The sequence below is a fragment of the Protopterus annectens genome, chromosome 13.part0 (genome assembly GCF_019279795.1).
Source record: "Protopterus annectens isolate FY-2018-M chromosome 13.part0, PAN1.0, whole genome shotgun sequence".
Taxonomy (NCBI): Eukaryota; Metazoa; Chordata; order Ceratodontiformes; family Protopteridae; genus Protopterus; species Protopterus annectens.
Genome location: NC_056747.1, coordinates 467,877,607 through 467,891,456, shown reverse-complemented (window position 1 = coordinate 467,891,456; position 13,850 = coordinate 467,877,607). Strand labels below are relative to the sequence as shown.

At 38.6% G+C, this 13,850-nt stretch overlaps 1 protein-coding gene across 1 annotated transcript in view; it reads left to right on the top strand.

Annotated features, from left to right (window-relative positions):
• LOC122787918 (unconventional myosin-Vb-like) overlaps positions 1-13,850 on the top strand; it is a gene marked incomplete at its 5' end in the record, with an annotated part of 1,807,467 nt that overhangs the window by 77,889 nt on the left and 1,715,728 nt on the right. The gene's annotated exons all lie outside the window — the stretch shown is intronic.

Here is a 13,850-nt window from a genome sequence, read left to right as displayed (position 1 = left end):
GAGGCCCGGGGAGAAAAGCTCCAAGATAAACTAAGTGAAAAACTTAAAAATCATTTTAACATAGGACTAGAAGAATATACATTGCAAATTACAAAATAAAACCCTGGAAGGATAAAAAGTAATAAGATAACTATGTAGCTGCATACATTATGTACTATGCTTCTAGCAGGTTATAATGTAAAAATCAGAGAGGACAATTATTTAGAAAAATAATTTTAAAAGCTTGCTGATGCAGAGTTAATGCCTTAAATTACAGGTAGTAGTTTTTACTTTCATAGACTGTCTGTGTTCATTTCAAACTAAGGGCATCATACTGTGCACGTCCATGCTTATGCATTTTTGAATATGCAAAAGGAAGGGAGAACTGACAGATGGAAAATAGGTGCATAGGCATAATTAAAAATGGGTAACTATAATCAGACACAATAATTCTGCGTTTCTTTTTAATGTACGTTACTTTATTTAAACCAAACACCATTAAAGTTCTAGTCTTAAACATTATAGGCATGGGATATTTAATCTACACACCATGACAGAGAGAGTAATTCTCATTTTATTAAGGAGGACATAGGACAAGTCTGCTTAACTTTGTGCTCTGCCCATGTCTAAAATGTTATCAAATCAGGCAGGCTCCAAGAGTAATGTTATGCACTTTTATGATCAACATTCATAAGTGCAATCAAAAAAAAAGGTGCAGCAAGTGAAATAGAAATATACTCAAACAATATAAACTAATGGAAAAAATTAACCAACAGCCCCTGCTACTTGAATATGCTCAAGTCTAAGGTCACTGTCTTTTGGGAAAAGGAGAAATACACGCAACACCACAGTATTGCGAAGAGTGATGGATTTAATGAAAAGAACTGCAAACCGTTAATCACACATTACAATGTCTATCAGTAGTGTGTCGTAGTTACGACTAGAATCCAGTCAAACAAATTTGACTGAAAACAACTTCAGTGCATTTATATACAACACTTGTCTGCTTATAGGGTAAACTCTTCACTTGACTGCACTAATTCAAAATCTGACAGAGTCCTGTGGAACACTTTCACTTACTGCAAGTAATAAATACATTTAATAATTTAAGTACAAGTCTTATCTACCCAAATGATCATCGAAACCTATGAGTGCACCAGGAATTTTTTTCAGGCTCTAGGAATGGCACCAGCTGAAAAGAGCAGTTTATTCTGTATGCCTTGTAAGATGCTGTTGGTCCTGACGCTGTGTATTATGAACTGCCACACATCAGGAAATGAAGAGTACATGTGAAGTTGTTCAGTCTCGCTATTCATTCTTTACTGATGGGTTCGGAGCCGGTCCCTCTGCTCCGATACGGCCAATTGCAAAGCTCGAGGTCTTCAAATAGCTTGAGGTCAAGTCCCTATCCCATGATGCACCTGCAATTACCCCAGATCTAGTTTGCCGCTGCAACAGATCGGCGGTTCTGATTTAGCTCGGGCCAGTTAAGCTGTTTTTTATTACTATCTTATTCAAAATATTTGCTATTTAGTATAGTTAGATAGTTAGGATTGTTGATAAAGCTCTTGTAGCTTTTCAGCATGTTTTTCCTTCCCATTTACTGTGCTTAATAAATTTCTAGTTGGCCTTTTTTAGGCCTGGTTTAGTAGTAGTTTTCTCTACTTGGTGTGGTCTGTCTAGCCTTGTGCTTTTTATAAATAAGGCTTAGTATAGTAAACCTTAAATAATTAGATAAGGTGGTTATTTGTTTTTCAGCTTGCAGTGTGTTATTCAGTGACCTTTGTCACATTTTCTCAGTTATAGCTTAGATAGTTATAGCTTGCTGTGTGGTCTGTCTAGCCTTCTGCATTTTTAGATGAGGCTTAGTTCTTACTACTGTTGAAGTTACAGTAAACCTTGTTTTATTTAGATAAGTTTGTTTCTTAGCCGCTATCTCCTTTTGCATAGACTGTGTGATATCACATTTATACTTGTTATATTGTGTGTGTGTGATTTAGCCTGCTTTTATTTAAGGCTTGTGTGCAGATTTACTATTGTGTGATTTAGCCTGCAATTTTTCCAGGCTTCTGTGAATAGTTACTGTTGAAATGTTTTTGTGCTAACAGTCATTTTTTCTGACATTAATATGGCTAACCAAGATAAGCACCCTAAGTCTGGCTTCAAAAAGTGCCCAAAGTGTGGCCAAAAGATGTCTGTTACAGACAGCCACGTTAATTGTGTTTACTGTCTAGGGGCTCTGCATTTGCAAGACAGTTGTTCCATTTGTCATTCCTTCTCCTCAAGGGTCCTGCAGGAAAGGAAGATGAATCTTATCAATAGAGGGTTGCTTAAGCCTTCGTTCCCGGAAGCTTTGAATGACCAGGATGGATCCAGCAAGTCCTCAGTCTTCCAAGACATCTGACTCAAAGAAATCAAAAAAGTCTTCAACTTTGGCTCCACTGCCATCTGAGCTGGTCCCCAGTCTTGGAACTAGTGGCAAAGCACCGAAGAGTCCAATTCTCCAGTCGGTACCACCTTTGGTACACTCCTCTCGATCACCTATCAGCCTGTCAGATCTGGATGTGGATCGTGTGGTACAGAAGCTGTTATTGGCACCAGCATTAGCAAAAATGTTATCGGCTAAGACCCAAATGGCTTCAGAGCCAAAGACCATTGTACCAACTCTAGCTATTCCTTCTCCGAGCCATGCTGGTCCTTCGGAGCCAGAGGAGGCAGACCTGATGTTAGTGGAACCCTCTGAGCCGACACCTGCTCCAGTGTCTTTGGCTCCGTGTACTCTGATGTCCTTGGTGCCGATCGAGGACTGTAGGAGCCAACACTCTCCGGTCGGGTCTGAGGGCAGTCGGACCTACTTTGCCTCTCAGGGCCTCGGCTCTGATGAGCACAGCTCCTACCTCAGGCTCAGAGCCCACTGTGTCCTGGTGCAGAGGGTGTTGACAGTTTCTTCAGATCCATCCGCGCCCTCACATTGGAGCAGCAGTGCTTACGATGCCATGAGGAGAATCATGTCTCCTAGGGCATCCTTGACCTCGGGTCTGCCTTCCTCCTCCCCTAAAGTGCCTGTCTGCTTCTGCCTCACACGTCCTGACCAAGCATATAGAGACCAAGCACCTCAGGAAGCCCCATTGGGTGGTCCCTGCTCTTCTGAGACCTCACCAGAAGCTCCCACTGATGAGGTTCCCAGGAAGAGATTGTGCAAGAGGAAACACCTAGATGCCCCACAGGAGTCTCTATTATTGGATATCGACTTAGATGAGTCAGAAGGGACCCCACAGTCCCCCTCTGAGGATATCTCCTTCACTGAGATACTTGAGGTCCTTAGGCAGAGGTGTGACTGGCAGTCCAAAAGCACTACTGAGGATGAGTCAGTTCTCCTGAAGGCTTCTGGGTCTCTGCCCTCCACCTCTTGGGTGTGTCTGCCCTTCGATGAGCTGATGCAGCTGGTCTCTTGAAGGGCGTAGGATTTTCCAGATAATATGGAGCCTGTCCCTAGGAGGCCTAATAAATTAATTTCTGCCCCCCTCGACAAAACATTCTTAACAAAAGGTGTTTGGTTGATGGCCATAGTGGTGGTGGAAGCCACCAAAAAGGATATGTTTGAGACTTTGTCTGTCCATCTTCCTAACAGAGACTCCAGGATTATGGATAGCTATGGGAAGTATATGTTTAGTTCAGCGATCTTTGCTCTCCGTTTGCTGAACTATGTAACCCATTTTACTAGGTTGCAAAGAGATCTCCTTAAGGAGTTACGAGTTTCTCTTCAGGGTACAGTAGCTGCAAGAGCTTCTGACAAAGTTGTCGCCCAGCTTGCTACCCTCAATTCTGTTAACTCATCAATATGCCTCATCTCTTATGCAGCTGATGGAATGAGTAGGGCAGCGGGTACAGGAGTTGCTCTTAGGAGACATTCCTGGATGCGCTTGTGTTCCTTCGTAGAGCCTTTCAAGTCTTCCATCATGAACACTCCCTTTGATGGCTCATCCCTTTTCAGGCCTAAAGTGAAGGAAACCTTAACCAGGTGTGAACAGGATGGAAAGACTCTGCAGTCAGGGTCTGTATTTCCATCCCTACCCAACCCTACCCTAAAGGTCAAAGGGGAGGAAAAATGTGGTTCTGAAAAGCCCAAGGAGCCTTTCAGGACACACGTGGTGAACCCCCCCCTCCAGCGGCAGAGGGGGGTCCACAGCACCAGGGCAACAGAGTGCACTTTTCTGGGAAGCCCTACCAGCTCTCTTGAAAGGAGGCCCAACTGTCCTGCTTTGGAGGCAGTCAGGGGTCACTTATCTTTGTATCCAGATGCCTGGCTCAAAATAAGACAGCTGGGTACAAAGTATCATTTCCAGAGGATACTTTGTCACATTCGCCGCACCCCCTCCAATCATAAGAAAAATCCCAGACGTTCCACCCAGTTACAGTGAACAGGCAACAATAGAGGTCCAAATATTGCTAAGGAAAGAGTCATCCAACCACTCTCAGCAGACCAGACTGGATCCAGAACTTACTCAAGATTCTTTTAGGTTCCAAAGAAGACTGGGCACTGGAGACCCATATTGGACCTCAGCAGAATGAACCAATATGTAAAGAAAGAGAAGTTTCGAATGATCACACTTCAGTCTATACTTCCCTTCTTAGGGGAAAGACCGTTGGATGTGCTTGATGCATCACAAGGATGCGTACTACCACATAAAAATGGTCAGACCATTCAGGGATTGCCTGCACTTCCGGCTGGGAACCAATCATTACCAGTTTTGAGCCCTGCCCTTTGGTCTCACTACAGCCCCCAGAGTGTTCAAATGCATGGCAGTGGTCATGGCTCACCTCAGACGTCTAGGATTCCAGGTGTTTCCATACCTAGATGATTGGCTCCTTACCACCACCACCAGGCATCAACTCATTCAGGCCAGGGAGTCCACTCTGTCACTCTGCAATCATCTGGGCATTGCAATCAACTCAGAAAAATCTGCCTTATCACCATCGCAGCATATCGTTTTTATCGGGGCAGAATTGGATACCACCACCACACTAAAGCTTCCAATAGAAAGAGTCTTCTTCAACATGTCAGCATTCTGATATCAAAAGACAGAGCACCAGCATCAGAAGTTCTGAAATTATTAGGCATGATGGCAGCAGCAGTTCTAGCCATACCACTAGCTCATATGCACATGCAGATTGTACAGTGGCGGCTGTTCACTCAATGGTCTTACCAAGAGCTCCCCATGACTCACACTATAATGATCACACATTCTTGCAAGAAAGACCTTCAGTGGTGGTTGACCTCACTTCATGTCATGATAGGATGCCCATTTGTGCTACCCCCTCCAGCGGCCACAGTGACCACGGACATTTCCCTGATAAGGGTGGCGGGAGCATTTTCAGGGAAAGACTGCTCAAGGCACATGGACCGATCAAGAGAGACATCTGCATATCAATGTCCTGGAGATGAGAGCAGTACTTTTGATGTTGCAGTACTTTCAGGACTCTCTTCCTCTGGGTACGATTGCGATTCAGACAGCATGTTGGTGGTCTGGTATTTGAACAAACAAGGAGGAACCAGGTCTTACCCTCTTTGTAGTGAGGCTCTGAGTTTGGCAGTCTGCCATTTCCACCCAGCGCTTTGTTGGCAATTCACATCCTGGGAAGATCCAATGTGATAGCAGACAAACTGAGCAGGGCAATCTTATTGTCCCATGAGTGGTCCCTCAAGAAAGAAATAGCGAACAGGCTATCTTGCAGGTGGGGCCAGCCTTGCTTTAACCTTTATGGCAGTCACATGAACATGAAATGCAGAAGCTACTTTGCCCTGATTCCCCCTCAGGGAGAAGCCCCAAGGGACGCACTCGTGCACGATTGGCCTCCGGGTCTCCTGTATGCATGTCCACCAATCCCATTGATACCCAAGGTTCTACAGAAAGCAAAAACCCTGGTAAAGGACCATCATTCTAATAGCCCCTCATTGGCCTCATCAGATTTGGTTCCCCTTCCTTTGACTTCATCTTTTGGAGGATCCTTGGATTCTGGACCCAGTTCCAGACCTTCTGACTCACCCGTCGGGGGATCTTCATCCTTCTCTGTAGTCCCTGAAGCTCACCGCTTGGCTGCTCCAATTCCCATCATAGCCAGGTTCCATAACCTTTCCAACGAGAGAAAACAGCTCCTTTTGTCTTCTCATAAATCTTCTACTAGAAAGCTACATCTTAGCAAATGGAAAAAAAAAAAATTCTATATGGGCCTCTAATAATAATATTGATCCTTACCAAGCCCCTATGGCCTCCATCTTAGAGTTCTTGACTAAGATTTTTAACAAAGAAGCTGCAGCAGCAACAGTTCAGGTTCAACTGGCTGCTATTTCTAATTTTCATCTTGGATTTGAAGGATTGAATATCATGTCTCACAAGTTATCCACAGCCTTTCTCAAAGGGACTTTTCATATTAGACCACCTGTGAAATCTTCCTATTCTCCATGGAATCTAAATTTTATGCTTTCCCACATAATTGTTTCCCCTTTTGAACCAGCTTCATCTTGTGATCTCACATTTTTGTCTTGGAAGACCATTTTTCTGGTAGCTATTACTTTTGCCCGCTGAGTGTCAGAGCTTCAGGCTGTATCCATCAAGCCTCCCTATTTGATATTCCATTCTGACAGAATCTCACTTGGAACAAATCCCTCGTTCTTCCCAAAGTTTGCACTGAAACCAATCTCAACCAAGCGGTTGATTTGCTATTCTTCTTCCCCAACCACTCTAACAATTTGGAGTATGTGTTGCACAAACTTGATGTTCACAGACAGCTCAGATTTTATTTGGATAGAACAAAAGATTTCAGAAAAACAGACCAGCTTTTTGTTTCATTTTCAGACTCCAGGAAGGGGAGACCAGTGGCTAAAACAACTGTCTAAATGGTTATCTGATTGCATCACCTTTGCCTGTTCAGCTGCCAATATGCCTTTGCAACACAAGATTAAAGCTCACTCAACCAGAGCAGTTTCTACATCATCTGCCTTTTCTGCCAGACTTCCCATTGATAACATTTGTGCAGCAGCCACTTGGTCAAAACCTCATACCTTTATCACTCACTACAAAGTTGACAAGGCCTCCAGGGACAGGGCTTCCTTTGGATCCATGGTCCTGAGAAATATACTCCATGAGCCACCCGAGATTGATGGTGCTTGGGACCGCTAACCATCAGTAAAGAATGAACAGCGAGATTGAACAACTTCACATAAAGAAGTTATGTACTTACCATAACATTCCATGTGAGTTCATGTTGCCTTCATTCTTGTGTCCCTCACTCCTACCCCCTCCTGGGCTGATAGATGACTGAGATGCTGGATCTGTCCTGGTTACTCAATCCTTCTATTCCTTTTCATTGGGGGTGAAAGAATGACGTATGATATTGTTATATGCAGCAAACAAGATCTGAGGTAATTCCAGGTGCATCATGGGATAGCGACTTTGCCTCAAGCTTTTCAATTTGGCTGTATTGGAGCCAAGGGATCGGCTCTGAACCCATCAGTAAAGAATGAAGGTGAGATGAACAACTCACATGGAATGTTATGGTAAGTACATAACTTTACATTGTAGACATAAGCTAAAACTTTATCCATAATTAGTGTGGGAGAGGTCACTTCTCTACATCAGATGGTTAAAAATTTGCAGAGATCTACAACTGTGGTCCATTCCATATTCGACATGTGTTGCAATTTATTTTGTGTATGTGAAGTCACTGAATCTGTGTAGTGGTGCTACAGGAATGCACAGTGGATCATTGCACTGAGCCATCTTTTTTAGTACAGTCACAGCAAAAAATTAAAATTTGGAGGACTAGGAGGATGTAGTTAGGCTGAGCTTGTGAGCATGCTCTGTATGGTGGCAGAGAGAGACTGAATGCTTGTGAGCATGCTCTTTATGGTGGCAGAGATATTCCAGTACTGTTACGATCTTGAGCTGATATAGGTGTCATCATTCAGTTTGACTAAAGTCCTGGACAGTAATCTTTTCCACCCTAAAAAACACTTAATATATGATTGCTAGATTTCTTACTGGGCGATCCTCAAATGTATGTGCAGGCAGGTGTTTATATCTAGGCCCTTCCATGACAAAAGACAATAACCTTTACAGTATATTTTGTCTGCACCCTACGCTATCATATCAGTCATATATCGCATCTAGTAATGTTTGTGTTTTATAGAATCGGAGTAATGCTGTCAGAGGAGTAGCTAAGTCATTTGGAGCTCAAGACAAAGCCCTCATTCGGTCATCCCCCAACCCCACCCCTCTTGCAGAGAAAAAACTTTTTTTTTTTTTTTTTTTTTTTTTTAACAGGGATGGAGAAAAAACCTTGACAACAGCTTTCCACAAAAAGATGAGACCTATACGTTTTATTGAAACATTTCTCCAAGTGCAATAGTACCTTTCTTTACCTGTTCCCACCCATTCACCTGATGCACCCAATTAACTCACTCATCCTAAACTGTGATTGGGTTTAGCACACACCATAAGTGCTGCTCTAAACTCAATAACTACACATAATCACATCTTTCTTTCACGTATGTAACTCTCCTAATCTAATAAACTACTCCAGCTCTTTTGCTTCTACGTTAACTCTATTCTGTTTCTCATATTCTGTGTAGCAGTACATATATTTGGTTTGTTAGAACTTGTGTGTATAGTTTGCCAGAGGGTGTATGCTTACTGAAATGTCAGTTATCATTGTTCTGGAAGAAGATGCTATTGTGCAATAAGTGTTGCTAAACAGAGAATGCAAAGACTGAATATGTCTACATCTGCAGCCAGGGTGTCCACTTTGTGAAAAAAAAGTCAAATTCATCTTTTACAGTTACCTTTTTTCATTGCCTTTTCTCACAGCCAAATAAAACATATGGAAAATGAAAATGAACATGCCTTATCCGGATATCTTCTAACATTACAAAGGGTCTATATTATGTACTCGAAGAGGCACTTCGAATACGTAATAGACACCAAAAGACCAAAATCCCAAAACCGCGAATGGCCACGTCTGCAAATTTTTTCCTAGGGAAAAATTTGCGGAGCTGTAAACACAACACATACACTTCAAATCTAATTTAAGTGGGGGGGGCTTCGCCCACCCCACCCCTGTTGTGGGGGGCTGTGCCCCCCACACCCCCTCTAACTATACCAACTCCAAGATCTCTCTATGTTGGGGAAAAGGGTAAACCCCGGGAACGGCCAATTGAATTTTTTCCATAGCAAAACATTTGCGGATGTGGCTGTTATGCGATTTGGAATTTCGGCCTTTTGGTGTCGATTATTGCATATTCGAAGAAGTGTCTCTTCGAGTACGTAATATAGACCCTATCACAAACCATATCTATTTGCAGGTACAATCCAAATAAAGTTATAGCTTGCCTACTGTGATGCATACAAAAAGTAAAAATGGATGGCATATGTGAACAGTGAGGGCAGGCATTCAGGTGTGTGCATTGCAGATGGTGTGCAATCCCCTAGGGATTTTTTGTTGAGTCACTGTGACCCCAAAGGCAACTTAGGCAAGTATATGAATGATGACTGACTTGACAGTGTGTGCTGCCAATATGAAATTCTCACACCACTCTATTGCCTTGGTAAAATGTCAAGCCAGAGCTGTCGCAGGAAACCAAGGCTAACTCAACCTATTCACTGCAGCCTGCTAACTGTTTACCTGCCCTTTCATCACTTCTAAATGTGATGGTACTAAAGCATCCAAAATTAAATGGCAAGAAATCTACATTAAATTCAGGTTAAAGGGCTAATATTTCCATCCAGTAAAATAAAGCATGCAAGGTATTTTAATATGCACATACAACCTTCTGTGAAGCTAGGATCTGGACTGGACTTCCACATAGAAGCAATTTTTCTGATGTACATTATTAATAAGCAGTTGAGCAGTGACTGACGGCATGTTATGCACACATGGAATTCCATAAAAGTCCTTTGTGTGAAGAAAATGTGTGGTGGTATTCTGAATTCACGGTCTCCAGTTCGTATGATCCACCATCATATGTACAAGTTACTGCTCAACAAGTCATCAGAGAAAAAGCTGTACAATGCAAATTGCATCCAGGAAGTAACTAGTGGAAATGAAAAATAGACATATAGTAGAACAAAACTGTAATGCAAAATTCAACTAATAACAGATAAAAACAGCCTTGCTGAATTAAGAACTCACCCCCCCCCCAATAAAAACAGCATAGCATTGGTTGAAAATCCAACTAATAGAGAAACAATTGTTATGGAAGAAGATGCTGTTGTGCAGCAACAGAGTTGAATTAAGAATGCGCATCTTTTTTTTTTTCTCTAAACACTCCCTAAAAACAGTATATCATTCACTGAATTTCTTTTTTTTTTTTTTTAAAACAAATTTATTGTTTTAACATACAAGAGAAATATCATAACAATTTTATACAAATAATTAAAAATAGGTATTATTATAATATTCAACAAAACAACTAAAGTATTTACAAAGACATCCACTACAATCAGATCAATTAATTAAACTAAAATACTGTGCTATTGAAATTAGAATTTTTTTAACAAATTTTGTAAATTATCCCATACAATAAAATGTGATGTTTTTCTAGTTGTTCTCATTCTAATTGTGCTCATTTCCATATGACACATTATATTCATAACATTTTTAAATTCATTGAACGAAGGAGGTGTATCTGAAATCCAATTTCTAGTTATTATTTTCCTAGCCACTGCTAGGATAGACCATAACAAGGGAAGCTTAATCTTTTAATACATTGAGGTACAGGTGTGTTGAATAATATAAGAGACTTAGAAATAATGAAATTATCTGTAAAAGAGCCTGCAAAATTCATTAATTGACTTCCAGTATTCTTTCAACTTCATACAGTCATAAAACATATGAGCCCAGTCAGCATTAATTTCTACATTACATCTTTTACATAGATTATCTTTATTATTAATTTTATTCATCATCAAAGGTGTATAAAAAGATCTATGTAAAAATTTCCATGTATGAAGTCTCCAGACAATGGAAGATGTAGTTCTATAAGCAGATTCCAATATATATTGTTTATCTTGTTGAGTTGGTGGGTCCCCATTAATAGAGGTGAAATAATTCCAGTATGAATCTACATTGTAAAAAGTTTCTTGTCTGATAATTTTATGTATATATGAAAGTTTACCTTTATCAGAAACTTTATGCTGTAAATTTATTATCAAGTAATCAATCAGTTTTGGAATAGATTCTTTAACTGTTATAGACATTAGATCTATTCTATCAATGAGATGTTGTCTAAAGATCTGAACCTCTAACCAGCAAGTTTCTCTTAGATCAAATTCTTGTTTTAAGAAATCTAGATTTTTAACTTTATTATCAGATATCAGCTGATATCAGTACTTTAGATTATTATCTATAGCTAAATGAGCTCCTTCAGAAGTAGATGACATAAGCATGAATATAAAGTTACGATAACTAATAATAATATTTAATGGGTAACAGACCATATGTTTAGGTGTAATAGGTGAAGTACAAAATTCCTTTAGCAACCACAACATGGAGTTATTTATAATCATATTTTTATGTGTTAAGGAGATTTTCATGAAGTGCATACTAATTAGCTCCCAATAATCTTTCCATTTTGCGACATATGACCGATCTATTAATAAAGTAATAACTTTTATAATAGAAGAGATAATATATAAATTAAAGTCTGGAAAAGAAATACCCCCTTGAGACCAGCTATTAGTATGTTTCTTTAATGCAATCCTAGGTCTATTAGGTGCCCATAAGAAATTTAACATTAGTGTATTCAGTTTCTTGATAGTTATTTTTGTAGGTGAAAGTATTATTGATTGTATTAAGTATAAAATCTTGGGGAATATTATCATTTTAATAATTGTAAGTCTCTCCTCCATAGTAAAAAACATATTATTCCAGGTATTAAAAAGATTTTGTATATTAAGAAAACAGGTATTATAGTTATTATATATATTAGATTTAATATCTTTAGATAGTATTATACCTAAATAAGTTATCTGACCCGAGTTGGGTACATATTTAGTAAAATCACTAATGAGAGTATTTTTTCGTGTATATATATAGGTAGTATTTTAGTTTTTTCTTCATAGAATATTAAACCAGAAATACTTTTAAAATTCATCATTTTATCAAATAAAGACTGCATAGAAGAATTAGATCCTGCTGATGTAATTAGAACATCATCTGCAAAAAGTTGAATTTTTGATGTTGTATTTTCTTCTATTTCAAAACCCTCTGTCAGTACTGTTTCTAATCAAATTAGCCCAAGGCTCCATTACTAAAGTGAATAATAGTGGAGAAAGTGGACATCCTTGCTTTGTACCTTTAAGAATGGGTATTTTTTGTGAAACATATGTTCCTACCTTAATATAAGCCAGCGTTCCTTTGTATAAATGCTCAATTAAATTTACAAATGCATCAGAGAAATTTGTGCACTTCAGTAAGGTAAACAGATGGTCCCAACTTACTGAATCAAATGCTGAACCTATATCAAGACTAATACGTGTTAAATCTTTCTTTTTCCTATTTGCAAAATCAATTAATGTTAAAGTTCTTCTTATATTATCAAAAGTATTTCTATTTACAATGAAGCCCATCTGATCTATGTCTATAATGCCGGGGATAATTGTCTTCAATCTATCAGCAAAAATACTCATAAACATTTTATAATCAACATTAAGTAATGAGATGGGTCGATATGAAGAACATCTAGTTGGATCTTTATTAGGTTTTAAAATTGGTGAAATAAATGTATATTGCCAAGATGGGGGCTTATTAACTCAGTTTGGGCCAGAATAAAAACCTTATGTATTAATGAATATGTAGTTTTAGAAAGGATTTTATATATCTCTGGTATAATACCATCATTACCCGGTGCTTTGTTTGATTTAAGCTTATTTATTTGTGTAATAACTTCTGTATATGAAATACTCTTGTCCAATAATTTAATCTGTTGTTTATTAAGCTTTTTATTCATGTTTGTGGTTATAAACTCCTTTATTTTATCTTTAGGTTCCATGTTAATGTTGTTATGGTTAATCTTATGAAAGTGATTTCTAAATTCATCCAGTATTTCTGGTATACTAGAAACATTCTTCTTTTTCCTTAGAGAAAAGATTTCTTTGATATGGTTTTGTTTATTCAATCTTTTTGTTTTATTTTTAAGTCTATGTAAGTATTTGGGGCTTATTGAATAAGACAAAAACTTGTATTTCTCTAAAGTTATTTTAACTTTGAGTAAAAATTTCTTTGTATTTCTCATTTAGTTTGTTTATTTCTTCAATAACTTTCTTGTCCATAATATTTTCTTTATTATTATGTTTATAAGAGTCTAGTTTACTTTGAATATCTAACAATTCCTTATCCCAAGATTTCCTTTTGTTATTATACCATCTGATACTTTGTCCATATAGATATGATTTTAAGGCATCCCAAACATAGACAATGGAGACTTCAGGAGTATTATTTATGTCTAGAAAATGTTGTACTTCTGAAAGTATATATTCTTTATAGTCTTTTAGCTGAGTTAAGTATGCTGGTATCCTTTTGATCTGAACATTATGAGTATTTTTATCATGAATTCAAAAACAATTGAGTTATGATCAGATATAGGACATGAAATGATTTTGGAATTAATTAAATCTGTTACCATCTGGTTAGAAATAAAGACCCTATCTATTTTTGAATAAGTTTTGTATCTGTTAGAAAAAAGGTGTATGGTAATGATTTTGACTCTATCTGATTATTAATATCATTCAAATGATAAGAATTAGCAAAATCATTTAAATGTTTTGCATTAGATGTAATTCTTCTTTTCTTTATAGTGGTAGTATCACTTTCAT